General features: G+C 42.6%; 1 protein-coding gene and 1 non-coding gene across 2 annotated transcripts in view; one reads left to right on the top strand and one right to left on the bottom strand.

The window, feature by feature from the left end:
* The window catches only part of LOC145418740 (uncharacterized), a 143190-nt gene that overhangs the window by 102205 nt on the left and 16644 nt on the right, over positions 1 to 24341 (bottom strand). The window lies entirely within an intron of this gene.
* Positions 5059 to 5177, top strand: LOC145418851 (5S ribosomal RNA). Its single transcript, XR_013900754.1, has one exon. It is a non-coding gene; the product is annotated as a 5S ribosomal RNA (ribosomal RNA).

Here is a 24341-nt window from a genome sequence, read left to right as displayed (position 1 = left end):
AGATTTAAAAATGGCTCTCCTGTAAAGTTTGTTTTTTTTAGTTTTGATTGAGTGTATCTCGGCCATTTTTCAATCGATTTTCACCATTTTTCTTTGTATTTGAAATATAGCTGTAAGGGCCAAAGTCTATGGAACCAAAATAAGAGAAATGTTTGAGTTCATTTTTTCGTTTAATATTTTTCCTCCAAACTTTCAATTTTATGGAAATTATTTCACTCATTCATTCATTGCCAGACGCCATGTATCCCAGACGGGGTGGCCAATGGCTTAAAGTTAATTGTTTTACAGGGAGGGGCACTAATCCTCCACCAACCCCACTTGACACGTAGGGATGCCAACAGCATCTGGTGTTCCCAGGCGGTCACCCATCCAAGTACTAACCAGACCCAAATTATACATTAAAAATTCATTGTCCTTATCATGGGAGGGATACCAAAATAGTTTATGCACAGAAGTGTTATATAAGGCCACTCTTTTCATGGAGACTTAAGCAAAAGATTTTGGTAATTTCGTTTCACTGATACACCATTTTGAACTGCATTAGAAATTTGCACATGATTCTTAGTTAACTATGGTATTATCGAATGAATGGAAGTGATACTACATACAACAATAGTTAATTAGAAATGGAAATGGTTTATAACTTTTCTGTGTCTGTAAACTAATTCGGTTGTACCAACCAAGAGTACCCATGGCGGGGTCTCCCTTAACTCTGGGCATGGGCTTCACAGCCTGCTATCAATGCCCAGCAGTCCCCCTACATACCATACACCACTACATGTCATCACTTCAGCACTAACACCCACCGTCAATACTGAATACATGCTAGGGCTGTCTCATACAGGACTGGTGTATTGGTATTAGCGGAGGTATTTTTACAACATGTCGGCAGGTCTTCTGGTAGCCTAGATCACTAAAGCCTGATTTAATGAAATTCAAATCCTTAAACTGTTCCCTGCCCCAGCCGGGATTTGAACCTGGGTTCATTAGGACTGAAGGTTACCTCACTACCGATTGAGCCACTGCCCAGCTATTCCGTAATGTATTTAAAAAAAAAAAAAAAAAAAAAAAAAAAAAAAAAAAAATGCAGAAACCTAATGATACTGTGAATACAAACATATCAGTCCTGCAGGTCTACACACCTGGTAACTGTATAAATACAGTAACTGTATAAATAAAAACTATAATATTTCTATCTACAGTACTTTGATATAGCCAGACACCTTAACTGTGGGGGATGTGGCCACCAAAAAACTATCTCCATTTCAAAACAATCTCATTCACATCTCTCTCCACCTTGTTCCTCTGCCAAATCCTTGGTCCCCCCTGCCCTATCCATGTCACATACACTCTTCTAGTCAATCCCGCATTCTCCATTTCTTGCACGTGGTAAAAAATCCACATTAACACCACAACACTTGTGAACTTCCTCATAATATTGTCTGTCTCTCTTTCCACCAAACTCCATATGCTCCTTTCAGTCCCATTCCTCTCACTTGTGACTGGTGTCTTTCCTACAAAATCCAAACTGCACATGCAAACAATAGCATGGGAAGTGCAACAACACCAGTACTACTGTGCAACGACTCCCTGCCTTCCATGGTCACCTCCCTATTCCCTGTCCATGCCCTCAATGTACCAACAACTCTTCTTCCCTGCTGAACATGGTCCTAATCAACATTTTAGGTCTTATGATTGTTTTCTATGTAACACGGGTCACATGGCAGGCCACATGGGTTCACATAATACAGTACCACACTTCCACCATGCTCTTATACATCACTTCTCTAGCATTACCTCCACATCAAAAGTCAGCACACACCATCTTGTCCCACATCATTCAATAGTAAACTCTAAATTATCCATTTTAATTCAGTCAAGCCCTATGCTGAACACTGTGATATGCGGATATTCAACAGTGCCCCCCCTCTGGCTCAACACTCAGCGTTTAAGCGGATACCTATTGTGTTACTATCGGTCTCGAACCTTTAGCGTAAAATCTTTTCCATGAGTAAAAGCTGAAAATAAGCATGAAATACAATAAAATAATGATACATTACAGTAATACAGTACAGTCATATAGCACCAGTTAGCTACAGTACCGATTACAAGCCGGTTGATATGCCTAAACGCCGGATATTGATTAAAACTGCCAGTTATGTCCCGTTTCAGCACCAGATATTGCATAACCTCACAGGATATTGCTTCAACAGAGCTGAGCCAGCAGTGCTGGATACTGCATTGGGCTGGATACTGTCTACCTATCTATCTATTGCCAGATGTGTTAATCCTGTAAGGGGTGGCCACAAACAAATCACCTACATGTCACCCTGCCCACTGCCATTTCACTGCCCTGCTCCCACCTCACACACCCCTCTCTCATAAACTTTCCACTCCATCCCTCCATCTCATCCTTGGCCTCCCCCTCCCACTCCCTCTATCCACCTCACTCACATTATCCTCATCAGTCTCTCGCTCTCCATCCTCTCCACATGGCCAAACCACCTCAATGTAATTCTCCTAACACTTCCCATCACATCCACATCCACATCCACACCACAATGCTCCTTCACTTCTTCATTTGTCAGTCTGTCTCTCCATGTAACTCCACATGCTCCTCTCAAAATATTTATTTCCACTACTCTCACTCTTGACTTGTGTCCCTCCAACAAGGTCCAAGTTTCACTTCCATACGTTAGTGTTGGTATCACAATACTGTCATGTAGTAATTTTTTCACTTCCATGCTCACTTCCTTGTTCCTTATCACTACTTTCAAAGAACCAGTAACCTTTCTTCCTTGTTGTACCCTCACAAGCACTTCACCCTCTATACTTCCATCCTTACTCATCACTACCCAAGTACTTAAACGCACTTACATTTTCCATTTCCCCCTCATCCAATCCCACCGTACATTCAGTGGTTTCATTTCTCTCGAAGACCATAAATTTAGTCTTCCCTACATTCACTTTCAGATTCACTTTCTTACATACTCTCCCAAACTCATTCACCAAGCCTTGCAGCTTCCTTTCGTCTTCACTTAACAACACAGTATCATCTTCAAACAACAGTACAGGGTGTTTCCAAACACTGCCCTCTCTCATTAGGGCCACTCCAACATCCACTGACCTTCCTTGTACCTCTTTTATATTGACAGATAATTGAGAGTTTACTGTATATGTTAACAGTCAAAATATAAACATACTACTATCAGCGTTGGCATGACTGAAATTAAGTGATTTAAAACAAGATTCAACTCACCAATTTTTGACACATTAAACATGTCATTAATGTCACATAAAAAAATCATAATTTCACAAGTAGTTTTATTTACTAGTATTTAGTAATTTATTTTGAAAAAATATATATATAGATATAGACAAATAGATATGTATATATATAGAGGGAGGTATAGATATAGATATATATATAGATAGATAGATATATATATCTATCTATCTATCTATCTATCTATAGCCCAACGCCCTAATCCCGCAAAGGGTGGCCACAGACAAAACGCCTCCAAGTCGCTCTGTCGCCCACCATTTGACTACCCTCCCCCCAACTCACCCCCCCTTTCCTCATATACCTCTCAACTCCATCCCTCCACCTCATCCTCGGTCTACCTCTCCCTCTCCCTCTCCCTCCCTCCACCTCACCTACATACACCCTCTTAGTCAGTCTTTCATTCTCCATTCTCTTCACATGTCCAAACCACCTCAGTGTATTTCTCTTAATCTTCTCACCCACATCCACATCCACCCCACAGCGTTCCTTCACTTCTTCATTCGTCAACCTGTCCCTCCACGTCACTTCACATGCTCCTCTCAAGTAACTCATTTCCACTGCTCTCACTCTTGACTTGTTCCCCTCTTGCAAGGTCCATGCCCCGCTTCCATACGTCAGGGTAGGGATCACAATACTATCATGCATATATATATATATGCACAAGAAAAAATTATGCTTAATGAGAGTTTACTGCAGAACATAAACATAATTACCAATTATGATTTTACAGACACTGGATGAAAGAGGCTTTCTTTGATCATATACAGTAATAATTACTGTTTCATAATTATTATGATATGTTTATCTAGCTATCAACTGCCAGACACCTCAATCCCACAAGGGGTGGCCACAAACAAATCGCCTACATGTCGCCCTGTTCCCCGCCATTTCACTACACTACACATACCTCCCCCCTCTCTTATATACCTCTCCACTCTATCCCTCCATTTCATCCTCAGCTCCCCCCTCCCTCTTCCCTCCCTCCACCTCACTCACATACACTCTCCTCATTAATCTCCAGTTCTCCATCCTCTTCACATGGCCAAACCCCTCAGTGTATTTCTCCTGACGCTTCCTATCACATTCACACCCACACCACAAGGCTCCTTCACTTTCTCATTTGTCAGCCTCTCTCTCCATGTAACTCCACAGGCTCCTCTCATATAACTCATTTCCACTGCTCTCACTCTTGACTTGTGTCCTTCCAACGAGGTCCAAGCCTCACTTCCATACCGTAGAGTTGGTATCAAAGTAGAGTACTAACATGCAGCAACCTTTTTATTTCCATGCTCACTTCCATGTTTTTTTGTCACTGCTTTCAAAGAACCAGCAACCTTTCTTCCTTGTTGTACCCTTTCAAGCACTTCATTATAATACTACCGGGTATGTAGTGAAAAATAATTACCGGTACCATATTATAAAAAAAAAAGTGAATTGGAAGTTTTCCTGCATGAAAACAAGCCTGGCACTATTAGCCTATATACTGCACATGCAGAAGTAACCAATACTCCCAGTCATTCATGTATGAAACAGGTTAACTCTGGAACTGTCTTCCTTTGTCTGTATTTCTCTATGCTTATGACCTGCAGTCTTTTAAATGCAATGTGTCCTGGCATCTCAGAATGAATGGATCAAGAATCTGGCTTTTTTTTTCCTTCTAGGAGAAGCCATTTTTAAGGGCTTCTAGCCTTTAGTTCCTTCTTCCTTGCATAAAATAAATACTTATATAAATTTACATGAATGTTGCCCATCATACTACAAATAATATCTTATTTAACGGCCATACCACGTTGAGTACACCGCTTCCCGTCCGATCAGTGAAGTTAAGCAACGTTGAGTCTGGTTAGTACTTGGATGGGTGACCGCCTGGGAACACCAGATGCTGTTGGCATCCCTACGTGACAAGTGGGGTTGGTGGAGGATTAGTGCCCCTCCCTGTAAAACAGTTAACTCTAAGCCCTTGGCCACCCCATTTGGGATACATGGCGTCTGGCAATGAATGATGAATGAATTTTTTATTTTTGCAGCAGCAGCTTTCAGAAGTAGTAAATATTTAAGTTCTTCCTGTCAAACTGCAGTTAATATTTTGTATTACTGGAAGGCTACTGATGCAAATTCAAAATATTTTATATATATTTATCCTTATCTGATGTTTACACACTACAAAACTCTGGGAAATAAAATAACTTGAAACAGCACTACATGTACTGGTGAGTTTTCAAGTTTTTCTCAAGTGTAAGGTACTTGATTTGTATTTTTGTACATTTGTAGCTTTACAAATTTATGAAAATTATAATTTTTATGACATTTATGACATGATTCAAAACATTATCTTGCCATAAACTATTTATGACACTTTTTTTTCCAACCATGGCTACTATTAATGTCAATGTGGGTGTGACTGTAATTGTTACCATAAGAGAAAAACTTTGAGATGTTTGGACATGTGAAGAAGATGGAGAAGACTGACTAGAAGAATGCATGTGAGGTGGAGGGAGTGAGAAGGAGGGGAAGACCAAGGGTGAGATGGAGACACAGAGAGCAGAGATGTACGGTATGAGAGGTGGGAGCTGGAGGGAGGGCAGCCAAATAACAAAGGACAAGTTAACACAGAGGCAATATGTTTGTGGCCACCCATTCTGAGATAAGGTATCTGGCAACAGACAGACAGATACTTTTCGCTGGATACTACTGATTCTACACACGAAATTTTTTTTAAAAGGATACGGTACCTTATGTAATCAACTCAGAAGTTTAATCAAATGACCCTGCATAACTGTACCATATGGGTGGGATTTATGGATTCGCTGTACATATGTGAGCTTTATATACAGACTAATGAGCTTTACTTGGAAGACTGGCAATAATAGTACAGTACGGTACTGGTAACAGGGTACCGTACTGTACTGTTTGTACATAAATTTTGGCTATGTATTTCAGTAGCTATATGAGAATGTTAGTTTGTTAAAGTGCAGTAAGACTGAATCATTGCAGTCAATACTATCTTCCATTACATCCACAGCCTACAAATAGCTGTAGTACAGCAGTAGTTGCAACATCATTTTCATCTGAACACAAATTTAGTAGACTGCAGACTTGCAACTCACCATCCTCCTTTCAGAGGATAAGGAGAGAACTGAGGGATGTTTGTATAACTGGGCAGCTCCATCTCCCAGTCAAGACGAGGCCACCACATGAAAGCATCCCTCACCAGCACCACACCCATACACGTGTGCTGGAAGTAGCTAACCTAACACACATTCATGCAGGGTCCTCTTCACTTGTGCACTAAGGTTTCCAACCAATTTTTGCTATTTTACCTCCATTTTGTCCTGTTTACACCACACAGTTTATAAATATTTGAAATCCTTCAAACTTTCAACCACAGTGTCTCACACTTGTACTTTGCGGTCCATCCTGATTTCTCTTTCTCTACCATACAGTGTGGTGGTGATGAGGAGCACCGCCACAGGTTGGTACTGACATAAATGGATGGCTCTGCTGCTTGGCTATATAAATGTCCCTCAGTTTCATCCCTATCCTCCTAAAGGAAGTATAATAACTGAAATGAAACCTCACAAATTAATCACTGGTCTGGTCAGGATTTGATCTCGGTCCCCCACACGCTGTCGTTACCACTGAGCCAGAGAGAGGATCCCCACTTTGCCGCTGGGCAACACAGGCTTTTATACACCCCATTACAGAGGATGGATTGTAGATAAGGAACTTTGGCCTGCAGTCTACCAAGCTCACGTCCAGATGAGCCTATGGTTGCGACTAAATTAATGATGATAATAATAATAATAACAATAATAATAATAATGCTACTACTACTACTGGTGTGGTACAGTACTATGACTTGATGGCAAAGTAACCTCTGGGTCGTTGTATGATATTTTGCCCCTGTGGCCAATTTGCCATTATGGTATTCTGATCCCCTCTATGGTGTTTGGACTCCCCCTTTGTAACTACAGTAATTTGTTAATAAAATGTAATAAGAAGTACAGAATATTACTTGACTTTGGTGACAAGCAATTGTAATTCTGTTTTTAATTAATTACTTTACACCTAGCTATCTGCAGAATCACACATAGGCCTATGCATAATCTCATTGGTCACAAACTTATTCTTTCAACATTACTCATCATGTTCCACATAAACTTATTGCAATTATTTTCAATTACTGTACTGTATATTCAAGAAAATATTAGAAATAATATGACTATACTAAATTAAGACAACATATACAGAATTAAAATACAATAAACTATACAATTTATGAGAGGTGTCATTTTACCATAAGGTGGGGTCAGAATACTCACTATATTATGCTGACTCGCTGGGTCAATCTACCGCGAGGGTCAAAGTCAGAATATCACTACCGCATAGTACTGTATACTGACACTGGGGTCAATCTACCGTGAGGGTCAGAACACTATCTGACACTGGTATTATTGCTAGTGTACTACCACTACTACTATGGTACTGCTGCCGCTGCTACCACCCTTGCATACAGTACATAGCATAGTTAATTCTGAAAGGCTTTGTAAATGCTCGTATGTGTCGGCCTTGTGCACCTGATGGTGGCTCTCTGTATCATGTGATTCGTATCATATATCGTATCCTTTAAAAAGGCTCCAACATCCTTGGATATTGGAGCCTTTATAATGGATTTGAAACACTAGATATTGCATCAGTACCCACAATCAGCTATCCACTTGGCACTGAGCCTGAAAATGTGTCACCATCCTAAGTTACCCATCTCCACCTTCTATCCTAAAAATTTTCTAACAGTATTTCCCATGAGTAAAAGCTCAAAATCAAGCATAAAATACAATACCGATACAGTATATACATACCCGGTACAGTACAGCACTACAGCGCATAATATAATCATAACCATACTGTAATCACCTAGTGTTGGCACTGATGGAAGACAGAGTAGTGCACCCTGCAGTACAGTGCACTTAATCTCATGTGGCCACAAATGCACAGAGCACTGAAGGGCCACAGGGGAAGTACAGCACTAGGGGGCAGCCACCACATAGGTCACAAATATAAGACACACAGATACTATCCATCCACAGCCAGACACCATGATCCCGTAAGGGGTGGCTGTTTGTCTTTGGGTTAAATACCAGGAAGGGCACTAACCCTTCACCAACGCACTTGTTGATATGCAAGAACACGTATGGGTTGGTTTTATATGGTTACCACCCAGTGTTATAAATGGTTTCCTGACTTACAGGAAACCATTAGGCTTATCACTCAATGGAATGCCGCCTGGAAAGGAAAGAATAGTATTGTAATAAAAAGCTACAGGAAAGATGGGAGAAATAGGAAGAGAGGAGGACAGACACAGAGAAGGATGATAAAGGTGAGGGATGAAGTGGGCAGCACTACATCAAGCGAGTGGATGATGGTCACCACCACCTAAGTCCTCACTATGTGGCATCCACGGGACAGAATGAGAAAGCGACGGATGGCTTGGTGCCTCAGGTGGGTCACTCCTGCAACACATTGCAACTGGCTGGTGCGTTGCAGGGTCTGCCCTCGTGCTGACTGGGTCTTGTGTCTGAGCCGGATGAAACACGTCACCGCCAAAAAATGCAAAGTACAGTACGGTACCGCCAACTGTCTTCCGTTTCTGAGCCGGATATTGCCTAATTTCCCCGGAGCTAGTGAAAACAGGGCCGAGCAAAAAACACTGTCTATCAGATTGGGCAGGATATTGTGACAACGGATAACTGAGAGATTACTGTAGGCTATTAGCACTTGTTTGTATGGATACACTATACACTTTTACAACAATAAACTTTTCAATCAGTACTTATAAATATGACAACTAGCACTGGAATTATAAGAATTGGGTAATCCTTAAGGAGATCTATTTAAATAAATAAATAAAAATCAGTGACTATATACAGGTGTACAGAAGTGCATTGTCGAGTATGAAGAGGGACCAGCAATAAACATGGAAAATATGATCACAAGGGATAGGTAAGGTTAGGGTAAGTTTGGTTAGGTTAGCATAAAACAGGTTACCGTAGGACAGATTAGTATAAATCAGGCTGGGTTAAGTTACAAAAATTTGGGTTAGGTCTGAGTAGCCTAAATGGGCACTGATATGGGTAATCTGACTCAAAAATGGCATTCTGAGATGGCACCCATCTATATTTGCACAAAGGTTTGGGTAAGTTTGGTTAGGTTAGCATATAATAGGCTACGTAAAGTCAGGATAAAGAAGGTTGGGCTATTATGAAACTTTAGGTCAGGTTTGGATGAACAGGCACTGATGAAGGTAACTTCACTCAAAAATGGCATTCTAAGATGGCATCTGTCTGTCTTTGCACACTGGAAAATAGTGTCCATCTGTAAACAAACACTTCTTTTTAAAATTATCTATCTATCCATTGCCAGACACCATAATCCTGTAAGGAGTGGCCATTTGACTTTGAGTTATTTGTTTTATGGGGAGGGGCACTAACCCTTCACCAACCCACGTGTTGACACGTTGGGAGCATGTATGGGTTGGTTATATGGTTACCACCCAGTGTTGTAAATGGTTTCTTGGCTTACAGGAAACCATTTGGCTTGTCACTCAATGTAAGCCACCTGTAAAGGAAAAAAAGCAATACGAAGTGACAGGAAAGATGGGAGAAATAGGAAGAGAGGAGGGCAGGCACAGAAAAAGAATTATAAAGGCTAAGGAAGAAGTAGGCAGCACTACATCAAGTGAGTGGATGATGGTCACCACCACCTACCACCAAAAATACTCTTAACCACTTTTAATTGAAATAAAAACCACTTAAACTAGAAAACATAATTGGAAAATACTTGAAGAATTCCATGAAGAGCTAAGGGAAGGAAATAAACAAAGAAAAATGCAAAATAAGGTGGTCCCATATCTCCTTACGGACTACCAAGAATTATGAATAGGATGATATGGGTAAATATTTCAAATCTGCATTAGAAAAAAGAAACATACAGTAATCTCAATTATCTGTCATCACAATATCCAATACAGGCAGGCTATACCCTGGTTTAACAATGCAATAGGCTAAGTAAAAACTCATCGTTAAGTAGAGTACAGTATCCTATCTTGGGGAAGATTTAACATGTAAAGCATAGGGATGTGTTTCTGAGCCTTCAGTTGTCCTCCCTAAAAAATCCTAAACCCACCCAAATGAGTCCAAAAGCGGCTGTTAGGCAATTTAGATTGCTTAACAGCCGTAAAAGAAGTTAACCTAAGCCAAACACTTGAAAATAACTCACTAAAACCAACAAATAAAATCTGAAAATCGTCAAATATGTGTGGAAAAAATCAAGCTTAGTAAACTGTACTCAAAATGACAACATTCACCCCACCTATGGCTAAAACACATTAATCGAAGTCTAGAAACCATTTATAAATCAACCTAAACACACAATTTTAGTCTAAAATATCAAAATTGGTAAAAAAAAAAAAAAAAAATGAAAACCCATCATTAAACCAGGGTTTGGCCATTGTTAGGTAGGGTACGGTGGTACTTCTACCCCCATCGTTAAGCCGGGTATCGCAACTAGAGGTATCATATATTGAGGTATACCTGTACTTTTTGTTCGGCTCTATTATAACAATACTGTATCTGGTGAAATTAGGCATTGTCCAGCTCAGAAACAGGAGGCAATCAACAATACTGTGCATTTTTTGGAGGTGATGTGTATCATCCGGCTCAGACGCGGGACTCAATTGGCACGCAGGAAGACCCTGCAAAACGCCAGCCAATCACAATGCGTTGTGGGTGCAGCCTAAGCTATGCACCAAGCCTACCGTCACTCTCTCATTCTCTACCGTGGATGCCGTAAGTGAGGATGTATCTGTGTGACGTGCATTTGTGACCCATGAGGTGGCTACCCCCTTGTGCTGCGACTTAGCCTGTGGCTCCCCACGCCGGAGTACTGTAACCTTTGTAAGAGCCATTCACCACAAGACCAAATGGGATTAAGTGCACTGTACTGCATAGTGTACTACTCTATCCTCCATCAATGCCAGCCCCTCACGGGGCTCGAGTACCTGGGAGTGGCTTCGGTCGCCCAGGCAAATACCACATCTCCAAACACAACACACACAACAACACCGTTTTCCTACACCAAGAAATGACTCCCCGACTATCATTTCTCGACAACTTCTTCTAGCCGGGGACATTGAGAGCAATCCAGGACCCACCAACAAATACATATGTCCAACGTGCTCAAAACCCATCATGTCGAGCCGACAGACAAAGGGTTCAGTTCAGTGCAACTCCTGCAAGAACTGGACCCTTTATACCTGCACAACACTTGCATCCAAAAAACATTACACAAACACCTGGTCCTGCTCCTTATGCTCCTTCCCCCCACCCACCAACCCCCCTTCCAATCCTACTCCTACTTCCTTCACACCTCCACAGCCAAACCCACCGATCCTTCCCACACCATCCAGTCCCCCAACTCCTCCCATTCCAACCCATCCTAATCCACCTCAACCCATACCTCCATCACAACCTCCTCCTACCCCTTCCTCTCCACCCACACCACCTCCCCCCTGTGCTGCAGCAGCCAACACACATCACACACACAACATAAACATCCTTCAGTTAAACATAGATGGCATAAACACCAAAAAACAAGAACTTACACAATTCATCAAACAACAGAACATACACATTGCCATCTTATAAGAAACAAAACTACACAGAGCACAGAAAACACCAACATTTCATAACTTCACCACCATTCGACAAGACCGGGCCAACGGCGGTGGCGGTGGACTCATCACCCTGGTACACAAATCCATCAACTTTGCAGACACCAGTGCACACACAAAGTCACTTCTCCCCCCACATGACACCACAACAGAAATACAATCAATCAAAATACGTGCTGGTAACAAATCACACATAACAATCGCTAACACATGCATTCCCCCCCAATCATCGCCCACAGTACCACACAATTACTCTCCACAGATACAGCACATCACTAACATACCCAACATCATCCTGGGTGGTGATTTCAACACCAAGTCGTCGGCCTGGCATGTCAACAACCCTGACACAGACAGAGGGCTGGTACTACAATCCCAGACAGACCATCTTTTCATACTAAACAATCTAGACCAACATACCCATATCCCACACCAAGCCCTCTTCCTCCCATCATCTCCAGACATCACTTTCTGCTCCCCAAACCTCGCCCCCACTACATCACAGAGAGTGATCAAAACCCTAGGTTCTGATCACCTCCCAATCATCATCACAACCAAAACCAGAATCACCCCAGCTGGCCACAGACACATACACTAATTATAAGAGAGCCAACTGGGAGGCCTTTGTAACTGAAACAGAACAACATTTCAAAACACTAAACAGTACACCCATCACAAACATCAACACCACTGTGCACACTTTCAATACAATTATACAAAACGCAGACAAAAGACACATCCCTAGGGGCAACAGAGAGAGAGACAACCCCAACTTCACACCAGAAATTCAAGGCCTCATCAGACAACGGGACACACCGCGACACTCCCCAACACCCCATACACAGGACATCGTACAACAAATACAAGAACTCAACACTCAAATAAACAATAAAATATCAGAACAGCAAACACTAAACTGGAAAAATTACCTCCAAACACTTGACCACAAAACAAACATCAGCAAACTCTACAAAACACTAAACAGCATCACACTTTCCAACAGCAGCACCACACAATCACAAGCTGCCATCACAACAACAGACACCATACCCCAAACAAACAACAAGCAAACACTCTCATCAATCACTTTTCACAGGTCAGCCATCTAAACCCCCATCCCAAAGAACGACGTATCATCCAACGTAAGAGACAGTTTCCCACAGACCCAGACTACGCACCTTTCACTTACAACCAGACGAAGCACATCATTAACAACCTCAAGCACTCATCTGCCTGTGGACCAGACAACATAAGCAACATTCACCTTAAACACCTAGGACCACAAGGCATACAAGCACTCACCAACATATCAAACTACAGCTACTCACACAACATAATACCCAACATCTGGAAGCATGGCAATATCATCACTATCCCTAAACCCAACAAAGACCCCACATTACCCTCCGCACATCGTCCCATCACACTCCTCTGCACCCCCTCTAAAGTCACCAAACGACTGGTACTACAACTAGTCACACCTCACATTCCCCTAGCCCAGTCACAACATGGCTTTAGGCCACTACACTCCACAAACACCCTCCTTACAGACCTTACACAGAGAGTTTTCGATGGCATAAATTCAGCTAGGCCATCACACAGAACACTCCTAGTCACACTAGACATTAGCAAAGCTTTTGATGCCATCCCCCGCCACAACCTCACGAACAAAATACTCAACACAAACATGTACAATAACACTAAAAGATGGCTGGCAAACTACTTAGCAGGCAGATGTGCACACATAACATTTGCCGGTCAGTCTTCTAACATCAGAAACTTCACAAACGGTGTCCCCCAAAGATCTGTTTTGTCTCCTACACTCTTTAACCTATACATGCACGACGTACCCACACCCCACACACCACAGATACACATAGCCTCCTATGCAGATGATATAACACTTACATGTACACACCAAAATGCAAACACAGCTGCACACATCATTCAACCTTACCTTAACACACTACACAAATGGTCACCACAAACAGGCTCAAAATAGCCCCAGCCAAATCTACAGTGACCCTTCTCACAAACTGGACAGCAGAACACAGTCACATCCCACACCTCACCATAAACAACACTCCCTTACCACACACACACACACACACACACACACACACACACACACACACACAAAATCCTTGGTGTAACATACAATACATCAATGTCATTTAAACAACACATCACAAACATTAAAAATAAAATAACACCAAGACTCAATACTTTGAGGTCACTTGCCCATACAACATTCGGACACAACAAAGAAACCACCACCACAGTATACAAACAATACATACGTTCAGTGATGAATTATGCAAGCCCTGCCTGGGCTTCTAACCTCACCAAAACACACTACAACACTCTACAGACCATACAGAACAAGGCCCTAAAAATAATCACAGGCTGCACAGCTACTACACCCACAGACCACCTACATCAAGAAACCAAAGTCCTCAAAGTCAAGGATCACCTAGACATGGGAGGCACCCAGTTTCTTGCTGCAGCCTCCACAAACCCACAACATCCACTACACTACATGGCAGCACATCCACCCACACCAAAGAACATCAACACCCAGCACACGATATCATACTCAAATACTGTACTGTCATCTCTCCCCCCTCGCCCACCTCAGACCAGCTTCCAGAAGCACATCCACAGTCAGATCACCCGCCGCTCCATTCAGTCACTTAACCCTTTAACCGCGGGTGTCATCTCAGAATGACATTGCAAAAACTGGACCAAACCACGGGTGTCATTCTCGAATGTTTGTGAATATTTTGAATACCCCGCATTTTTTCCGTGCGTCAATTGTTTCAAGGGAGAGTAGCTATTAAGTTCTTTCACTCCAGCCGACCCCCACCTCCCTCCTCCCACCCACCCCACCCCACCCCTGACCAACACGCATCAGTATCTGTCCAGCTGAGTGAGTGACAACACCACTGATGTGGCAGTGAAGTGCGGGCAATTACAGTGCCTTTTACCTGCCTCAGTGAACACAGAGTGGGTGTTTATCGTATGTGCAGTGTTCATATATGTTTATAGTATTATTATCAGAATGAGGTTGGCATTTGGTAATGGTGTGTGAGCGAAAAATAGTGATTACAACACCGCTGATGTGGCAGTGAAGTGCGGGCAATTACAGTGCCTTTTACCTGCCTCAGTGAACACAGGGTGGGTGTTTATCGTATGTGCAGTGTTCATATATGTTTATAGTATTATTATCAGAATGAGGTTGGCATTTGGTAATGGTGTGTGAACGAAAAATAGTGATTACAACACTGCTGATGTGGCAGTGAAGTGCAGGCAATTACAGTGCCTTTTACCTGCCTCAGTGAACACAGAGTGGGTGTTTATCATATGTGCAGTGTTCATATATGTTTATAGTATTATTATCAGAATGAGGTTGGCATTTGGTAATGGGGTGTGAGCGAAGGTAATGGTGTGTGAGCGAAAAATAGCGATTTTAGATCGCTCACTTCTAGCGGCACTGCCCATCCAGTGATAGTCAACGAAATCATGAAACCTAGATCATTGCAAAGCCGAAGGTTAGTACTTTCTAATGGTACCTTATTTTTTGCTCTAGATTTATTCTGTGCAGAGTTATAAAGGTTTAAAGTTTGTTTACATTTTGGCTGAAACCCCCGCGGGAGAGGCCAGTCGGGGCAAAACAATGCCCGCGGTTAAAGGGTTAAAGACAACACACAGCTCCATGCACGGCCTCCTGACATCCACCCTTCTGAATCCTATCTTCCCCGTGAGGACAGGGTCCACCTGGCCAGGCTGAGATGTGGGCACCATCCAGCCCTCTTAAGCTACCAGAAGAGGCTGGATGACTCCGTCGCTGATGCCTGTCCAGGATGCAACACAGCACCCCATACTATTAAGCACATTATGGAAGACTGCATTGCACACAATCACCTACGCCAACAACACAACATACACTCTTTGAGAGCTCTGTGGGAAAGCCCGGTCTCAGCCATGGCCTTCCTAAGGGACTCAGGGCTGTTCGGCCAGACTACCTAGGGAACAACTACTACTACTACTATTGTACTATATCAACACCATCTCATATTTTATGTCTGATTTTAATCTTTTACATTCCATCCATCCATCATCTAATCCTATGTTGCCGCATGAGGAGCATAGGAGCCCGGGACTAAGCAAGTTGGTCCTGACATTTAAGATGAGAGTGACCAGCCTCACTCATCCCTGAGTGGCATTACATGAGCAATAAACCCCAATCATCCCTTGGATATAAACCTGCACAGGCTCAATCAGATTGCTGCACTTTAATTACCCACTAACCCACCAGGCGCCATAATTTTATTTTATGCTTACCACCCAGCGCAGTACAGTACATGGTTTCCTGGTGTACAGGATATCATTTAGCTTGTCACTCAACACAGAGTCACCCATTGGCAGAAGGAAGAGGATAGAATGAAGGAAAGAAAGACAGAAGAGGAAGTGTCAAGTCACCTGTAGGCAAAAGGAAGAGGAAACAATGAAGGAAATGCCAGAAGAGGGAGAGGGAGAGAAGGAAGAGAGGAAAGGGCAGACACCCAATAGCAGCACTACAGAGAGTGAGTGGATGGTGGGTGCCCATAAGTAATACCACTGGAAAGTTTTTAGGATATGGCGTCAAGAAACAGACAGCTTAGGGTGGTGACACTAGGCTACCTGGCTCAACAATGAATGGATGGCTGACTGAGGGGTACCAACACAATATCCAGCAAGGGGAGTCAGCTGCATTATGCTGGATAATTGAGAGATTACTGTAGTTTGCAGTGCCTGAAATTGAAATGCTAAGAAAATCTGATGCTGTCACGACATTTCATAGTTTGGCCCATGTGCTAAGAGCAGTAACTTTCTCATTACATATGAATTAAAACACTGGCTGAACGTTAGATATTTGGTTAAATCACATGGATAATGTATAAATGTGGTTTAAACATGCGAGTCTGAGGATACTGCATACTGTTAACTACGGTACTCTTACAATTCACTCTCATCTTAAATGTCAGGACCAACTGCCTAGCCCCGGGCTCCTACGCTCCTCATGGGGCAACGTAAGATTGAAAAAAAAAAAAAAAAAAAAAAAAAAAAAAAAAGGCAATGTCTGTCACCAGACGTCAGCACTAGCACAGAGTAGGACCCGTGCTTGCCCATGACCTATTATGTGCAGCGTGATGTTTGTAATAACAAATAATTCACTTGCATTGTATTTTTGGCATGTGAATATATTTTTTTCACAATTTATATTATCTTCTGTTTTCTGCAGGTACCAGCACAGGGTTACTTTGTTATGAATAGTTAAATATAAAGTTTGCAAAAGTCACAGCATGCTTCCCCTTAAAACCTTTTGGAACAACCCCTACAAACCAAGAAAAATCTTTCCCTACTTAAACTTTTAGCACACAGCACTGTTCTGATATAGGGACCTTGGGAAAAACCTTACATTACCTTTAAACATACGGCTACCAGTCCTTTGGGAAAAACCTTATACAGTATTACCTTCAAACATACAAATACCAGTCCTTTGTGCTCCATTCCATCTTTCCAGCTCCTAAACTATTCTATGGCCTCCCTCTCATTTTCCACCACCACCAGCTATTTAACCCATCAGCATCCAACAATATCCAATGTGGGCTAGTATTTAAGTGCCTCAAGCACCGTGATAAGCAGCAGAAAGTTCACAGTAGATTTCTGATGCACCCCTACATAAACTGGATATTCTCACTCTCATTCCTGTACTTATGTCCTCTTCTATCTTCAATCTTTCAGCAGCCAGATGACTATGGCAACAAATAAATGGCCTCCATGTTACCCTGTCGTGTGTCATCAGGTTGTCCCTCCATGTTACCCTGTCGTGTGTCATCAGGTTGTCCTATCAACAGTTCACACCCCCTTCACTCAAACTTCTTACAACTCTCCAACCCATCCCTCCACCTTATCCTTGGTCTTCCCTCCACCTCACTGATATATACTCTCATGGTTGTGAAGACATTAATGGTGGTTACATCTACAGTATCATAACCTTTCCAGTTTCCTGAGCTGAATAATGTCATCTGGAGACAACAAGAGTAAGATGAAAGAGATGTCATTGTACTGGGCATGTCAACAGGCTGAGGATGAAGACTGACCATTGTGTATGAAATCCACAGAGAAGTTCGGTGTTGAGATATGTTGGGCAGGGAGGCACACAACTCATCAACATGTCATAAAAACACCCTTGTTAATACCCTCACACCAGTCCTGCACAGGCATACTATATACTTAACTCAGTATGGGCAGTGGGTATTAGCACCAAAGCAGTCACTTGTGATGGTGTGACACAAGTACGTACAGGTCTATCTATCTATCTATAGCCCGACGCCCTAATCCCGCAAAGGGTGGCCGCAGACAAAACGCCTCCAAGTCACTCTGTCACCCACTATTTGACTACCCTCCCCCCAACTCACCCCCCCCTCCCTCATATACCTCTCAACTTCATCCCTCCACCTCATCCTCGGTCTTCCCCTCCCTCTCCCTCCCTCCACCTCACCTACATACACCCTCTTAGTCAGTCTTTCATTCTCCATTCTCTCCACATGTCCAAACCACCTCAGTGTATTTCTCCTAATCTTTTCAACCACATCCACATCCACCCCACAACGTTCCTTCACTTCTTCATTCGTCAACCTGTCCCTCCATGTCACTCCACATGCTCCTCTCAAGTAACTCATTTCCACTGCTCTCACTCTTGACTTGATCCCCTCTTGCAAGGTCCACGCCTCGCTTCCATACGTCAGGGTAGGGATCACAATACCATCATGCAGTGACTTCTTAACTTCCATACTCACCTCCCTATTTCTCATCACTGCTTTCAGTGTACCAACAACCTTCCTTCCCTGCTGTACCCTTTCACGTACTTCATCCCCCAAAGTTCCATCCTTACTCATCACACTACCCAAGTACTTGAATGCACTCACATTCTCCATATCCTCACCATCCAACCTCACTGCACACTCTGTGACTTCATTCCTCTCAAACACCATAACTTTACTTTTGTTTACATTAACTTTCAGCTTCCTCCTCCTACACACTGTCCCAAATTCATTCACCAAACCTTGCAACTCCCATTCATCTTCACTCAACAATACTGTATCATCAGCAAACAGCAACACCGGAAGCTTCCAAATCTCACCCTCATTCATTAGGGCCAGCCCCACATCCACTGCCCTACCTTGCATCTCCTTTACAACCCCATCCATATATATATATTAAACAGCCATGGAGACATCACACAACCCTGTTTCAGTCCCACACTGAGATCAAAGAACTCACTCAGCTCACCATCCACTCGCACCGTAGCCCTAGCTCCCTCGTACATACTATTCACAGCACTCAACAATTTCCCCTCCACTCCATATATTCTTAACACCTTCCACATACCTTGCCTATCTATTCTGTCATAAGCTTTCTCCAAGTCCATGAAGGCAGCATACACTTTCCTTCCCTTCTCTAGATACTTCTCCACTAAACATCTTAGAACAAATATCTGATCTACACACCCTTTTCCCTTCCTAAATCCCCCTTGTTCTTCTCCAACTAGCTCCTCTGTCATATGCCTAACCCTATCAATGAGTATACTACCTTATGTTTTACCAGTCACACTAAGAAGGCAAATACCCCTAAGGTTACCACATACTTCTCTCTCCCCTTTTCCTTTGTACAGAGGAACAATTATACCTGATTTCCAGTCCTCTGGAACCCTTCCCTCTTCCCAAGCCAATCTACACAACTTCCATATCCACTCCACAACAATCTCACCCCCATACCTAAGCATTTCACCACACACTCCATCAATTCCTGGGGCCTTTCCCAGCTTAATCTTCTTCATCGCTTCCACTACTTCCGACCTACTGATCTCTTCCTCCCTCATCTCATCTCTTCTTCTCCCAGCCATTCCCCAACCACTTATACTCACACTGCTCTCACTCTCTACATTCAACAAATCCTCAAAGTGCTCCTTCCATCTCCTCAATTTCTCTCTCTTCTCCACCAACAATCTATTATTCCTATCTTTCACTCCCCTACTATTTCCCCTTTCACACTGCCATACTTTCTTTACCTCCTTCCAAAACAATTTCTTACTCTCCCTCCATTTCACACTCAGATTCCTCCCAAACTCTTCATCCACTTTCTTCTTACTCTCCTTCACCAGTCTCTTAACCTCCCTTCTCCTGTTCACATATACCTCTCTCTTCTCTCTCTCATCTTCTCCCCTACCTCTACTCGCCAACCATTCACCATATGCCTTCTTCTTTTGTTCCACAGCTCGTTTCACCTCATCATTCCACCATGCTGTCCCTTGCACACCCTTGCATCTCCTCCTCACTCCACAAACCGCCTCACACGCTGCGCCTATCTCTTCCGTGAATATCTTACATACATCTTCCACCCCTTCCATCTGCTCTAGCTCATACCTTCCCAATCTTTCTTCCACTATGCTCTTATACTCAGTCATTTTCTCACTATCTTGCAATTCCTCCACTCTTCTCACAGGAGCTGCTTCCTCCTGTCTTCCCCTTCGTCTCCTCAACCACTTTCTTTGCAGCTCTACCTTGGCCATCACTAAGTGATGGTCCGAGACTCCATTCCCCCACCCTCTCCACACTCTTGCATCCAACACTTGTCTTCTCATTCGCTCATCCACACACACGTAGTCTATCATTGCCTTTCGTTCAACAAGTTCACTATCCATCCTCCTCATTACTCTCCATGTATACCGGTGGATCATCTTATGACGAAAGTAGGTGTTGGTTATTGCCAACCCCTTACCAGCACAGATGTCCACCAAAGTACAGGTAAACACCAATTTTCCAACACCTTTGGTTCCAGAGCCTTGTTGGATGAACCGTCTTGCTGCACTAACCAAGGCCACATTCGTCACATATAATAACTGACAGGGTCCAACAAAGGTCATGTATAACAGTGCAGCAACACACCTCTGTCCCACTATCCTTCAGTGTTATCACACCCGTGTTTTAAGTTCTTTTTGAAACTGAGCCTGGCTCATTATCAAGCTACCTGACAGGTCCACTCCACCATTACAATGCTTTCAAAACCGTTCCATCAACACTCAATCATGCTCAGTACTCTTACCACCTTTCATAGCTTTCCTGATGTTCACAATGCTTCTCTGAATCAGTCTGCATTGAATTTTAGTATTTTTTTTTCACTGCTTCTTTCTATCACAAACAGTTGACAAACCATTACCGCATGTTTCACGCAGCTTCCACACAGGAACACTGCAGTCCAGTTTTATCAACAGTTCTCCCTTATCCTGATTTAATGGTTTTGCTTTTAGCACAATAAAAGTTTCTTACTGCATTGAATCCCCCAGACAGTTATTAATACACCACTGTGACCAGACAGGTGAGAGAAAATATACGTGAAGGTACGGTGAGCAGTGCGGTAGGTCACTGGGTACCTACACATCAGTTAGCTACTATGGCAATGGTGTGCCTCGTGGCAACTGGCTTCACACACAAACAACCCTGAAACGCAATAACACTTTATGCGCTCCACACTCGCTTACAATGTCTCAGTAGATACCAGTGATGGAAATAAACTTTTGATTCGGCAGGTAGCTTGTAATGAAGAATCAACCAAGGTGGTGATATAGGCTACTTAAGGGTAAACAACCAAAAAGGACGAGAAATTCGATAAGAAGTGTTATATTCACAGGAACAGAAACTGATGGTTAGCAATGATCAATTGTGAGCATTTAATATGATTATAGTGTTTCAGCAGATACCAGCAGAGCTGCAAGGGTTTGTGGATGAGTTAGGGAGTGTGTGTAAGAAACAGAATCTAAAGGTGAATGGAGGGAAGAGTAAAGTTATGATCTTTGAAAGAAGTGAAGTCAGTGAATGTACAGTGAGGTTGGATGAGGAAGAAATGGAAAATGTGAGTGCGTTTAAGTACTTGGGTACAGTACTGTGATGAGTAAGGATGGATGTTTAGAGGGTGAAGTGCCTGAAAGGGTACAACAGGGAAGAAAGGTTGCTGGTTCTTTGAGAGAAGTGATAAGGAACAAGGAAGTGAACATGGAAGTGAAAAAGTTACTGCATGGCAGTACTGTGATATTAACTCTTAATGTATGGAAGTGAAGCTTGGACCTTGTTGGAAGGACACAAGTCAAGAGTGAGAGCAGTGGAAATGAGTTATCTGAGAGAAGCATGTGGAGTTCTAAGCAGAGAGAGATTGACAAATGAGGAAGTGAAGGAGCATTGTGATGTGGATGTGGAACACACTGACATGGTTTGGCCATGTGGAGAGAATGGAGAGTGAGACTGACGAGGAGAGTGTATGTGAGTGAGGTGGAGGGGGGGAGAGGGAGGAGGAGGCCGAAGATGAGATGGAGGGATCGGATGGACAGGTACATGAGAGAGGGGGGTGTGAGCTGGGAGCAGGGTAGTGAAATGGAGGGGGACAATGCTACACGGAGGCGATTTGTTTGTGGCCACCCCTTACGGGATTAAGGGATCTGGCAATAGACAGATAGCCAGATACATTTAATAGCTACACACAGACAAAATAGCCTACAATGATAACAGTGTTGGCTCACCAAGGTAGGAGAAATTACGAAATATGAAAGAAAAGCGTCATTCAGTTCACAAAGGAGAGTAGCAGAATTGATGTAAACATTGTTGATCCAGTCACTCCAGTCTTTTTAGGGATTATTATTCAGGCATTAGGCTAGGCAAAAGTGAGTGTAAACTTGTGGGAACTGAACCAATATATATCATTTATTCCCATTTATTGCATTACCGGTATTTGGCCAATGAAGGGTTTTATCACTGCATTAGTTTGGTGGACCAATTAACCACAATCAAGGAGCTTTTGCCTGTATTGGAACAGACTAATGTTTACACTTGACACCACCACTGACACTTGAATCTTTCTTAGAAGCCACAGCTACGGTTAAATGTACAGTAAGTAAAATGCGGCAGAATCTGACAAAATACAAGGACCACCACCAAGATATGCAGTGTAAGCAAACCAAGTGAGCATGTGCTACACTCAACTCTGTCTGTGGTCACTGATAAACTAGTCTGGCGGGAAAGGGAATTTCACGTGTCCTCTTGTAATTCTGTATGGATTAAAAGAGGTGATGGCTCATCTGGTGCTGGAAAATTGGTGATGAACCAGTACAAGGGAAGCCAAGCCTACGATCACAGTAAAAGTGTCAGCATAATGTCCAGAATACAACACTCAATGCCATTAAATGGACGCTGATGTTGAGGGACATCCTTCAATACGAGTGCCGGAGGCGTCGTATTAGTGCAATCTACAAAAAACTGCCAAAACAATTACGCAAAGGGAACGAAGGTCTTTGGTATGTTTACACAAACCTACTCTACCATCCCATGCACTCAGGCAATCAGTTCATCTCACATGTTATCGCCCATTGGTTTCCATTTTACTGTGAAGTGCGAAGTCATTTTATGAATTTTTCCGTGAATCATGAAGAATCACAGGATGGGCTTAGGACACTAAAAAATACATTGCCAGATGATTCTTAACACATCTGTATGGAGAGAAAACTGGTTTTTGAAATTCAAAAAAATGGTCCTACAGTATGGCTGGCCTGTGGTGCACATTGGCCTAAATGTATTACGGTACCTCACAGCCAATTATGGGTAAAGGGATTCTGGGGAATGTGCTGTACAATGAAAGAAAGGCAGTGATGGTTCCTCTACATAGCCTAAAACAGGAAGTAACCCACTTAAACAGTTGAAAAATTATTATTAGGGACCAGTTTATTAGACACAGGCTACCAAGAGAGGTGTACTGCTTAGCTATAGCAGAATATGGTACTGTATTAACAAACAGGCACAAAGCATTACAAAAATTAGAAGACATGAGGTACAGGGTGGGTTTGAAAAGTTTGAGGGTTGTACTTGAATTAAATATTATTATATTTAACCACTAATACCCTCTGAGGTGTAAGGAGGACACTGTGAAGTCTGGAAATGATATGCAGAGGTTAGGTCACATTCCTTGATGACTGATTTTTGTGGTGTGAATTTGCATTTCAAGACACTTTTCGATGTGCCAAGTATTTTGGTAAAACTATTTATGAGGTCTGTGTCCAATACCAATGAAACTCACAAACATAAACAGAAGAGTTACAGTATATACCGTATGCTTGAAATGCTCATACATTCTGATACCGGTACTGTCTAACCACTTAATTCCTACATTATTTTTTATGTGTCAAGTGGGGTTGGTGGAGGATTAGTGCCCCTCCCTGTAAAACAATTAACTCTAAGC

This window comes from Coenobita brevimanus, chromosome 116, assembly GCF_032717465.1.
Source record: "Coenobita brevimanus isolate Jiangsu-jjx chromosome 116, ASM3271746v2, whole genome shotgun sequence".
NCBI classification, from domain to species: domain Eukaryota; kingdom Metazoa; phylum Arthropoda; class Malacostraca; order Decapoda; family Coenobitidae; genus Coenobita; species Coenobita brevimanus.
Note: the sequence above shows the minus strand (reverse complement) of the source record. Positions and strands in the feature narration are given on the sequence as shown.